The sequence below is a fragment of the Silene latifolia genome, chromosome 11 (genome assembly GCF_048544455.1).
Source record: "Silene latifolia isolate original U9 population chromosome 11, ASM4854445v1, whole genome shotgun sequence".
Classification (NCBI taxonomy): domain Eukaryota; kingdom Viridiplantae; phylum Streptophyta; class Magnoliopsida; order Caryophyllales; family Caryophyllaceae; genus Silene; species Silene latifolia.
Genome location: NC_133536.1, coordinates 116,972,041 through 116,973,093, shown reverse-complemented (window position 1 = coordinate 116,973,093; position 1,053 = coordinate 116,972,041). Strand labels below are relative to the sequence as shown.

General features: G+C 45.0%; 1 non-coding gene across 1 annotated transcript; it reads left to right on the top strand.

Annotated features, from left to right (window-relative positions):
* The first annotated feature begins 419 nt into the window (after positions 1-419).
* Positions 420-526, top strand: LOC141615931 (small nucleolar RNA R71). The gene has a single exon (XR_012530316.1). It is a non-coding gene; the product is annotated as a small nucleolar RNA R71 (small nucleolar RNA).
* The last annotated feature ends 527 nt before the right edge of the window (positions 527-1,053 follow it).

Sequence of the window (1,053 nt, the reverse complement as noted above, 5' to 3'; positions counted from 1 at the left end):
AATAGGAACACCCTCCTTGCCTATATTGCTGAAAGGCAAGGACTTGTTCCTTCTCTACAAGACAGCCAACAGCAGAGTGGCCATCATTACCTCCACATCTCTCACATGGAACGGTCTCTCCCCTAGTAAGAACGTAGACCGTCTGAGGCTCTCCAGCAGCTTGTAATTCCAACTTGTCGAACCTAGCATTCATGGTCTCCAGCTGAGCCAAAACCTGCTTATCGACTACATGAACTGTCCTAATCCTATCCCTCGGGTTACCATATTCAGCACTGTGATTAGCCATTTCCTCAATAAGAGACCACCCCTTATCATCATCGGTGTTCTCCTGGAATCTCCCACTAGATGCCGCATCAAGTATGGCTCTGTGGTCATCATACAACCCATTGTAGAACTGATTGGCTAGGAACCATGGGTCAAAACCACGGTGAGGAATAGACCTCGCTAACTTCTTGAATCGCGACCATGCTTCAGAGAAACTTTCATCGGGAGCCTGTCTGAAACTAGTAATCTTGGCCCTCAGCAAATTGGTGCGTTATGGAGGGAAATATCTCTTGTAGAATACAAGAGCAAGAGACTCCCAATCTGTAACCCCAGCAGTTGTGCGGTCCAAGTCAGTCAGCCACTCCCTGGCTGAATCAGCTAAAGAAAAAGGAAATAGAACTTCCTTAATCTTATCTTGAGTTACCCCCTTAGTGGCGGGGATAATAGAACAGTAATCGGTAAAGGTCTCCATATGCTTCCTAAGATCTTCACCTGCCACACCTCTATAGATATTTCGCTCCACCAGATTAATATAAGAAGGGCGGATATCAAATGTGTTCCCATCCTCAGTCTGAAGATTGAAACCCTTCGGAATAGAGGATGCTTTAGGCACTGAATGACTAGAAATTTTAGGCATCTTTACTGTAGAAATCGGACTGTCTTCCGTGAAAAGAAAATGATTAAGCTCTGGCTCGAAAGTACTCAAGTGTTCCTTTCGTGATTTCCTTATCAGACGGAGTCTATGCCTGAATAATCTCTCCTGGTTCAATCACCAAACTAATTCACACC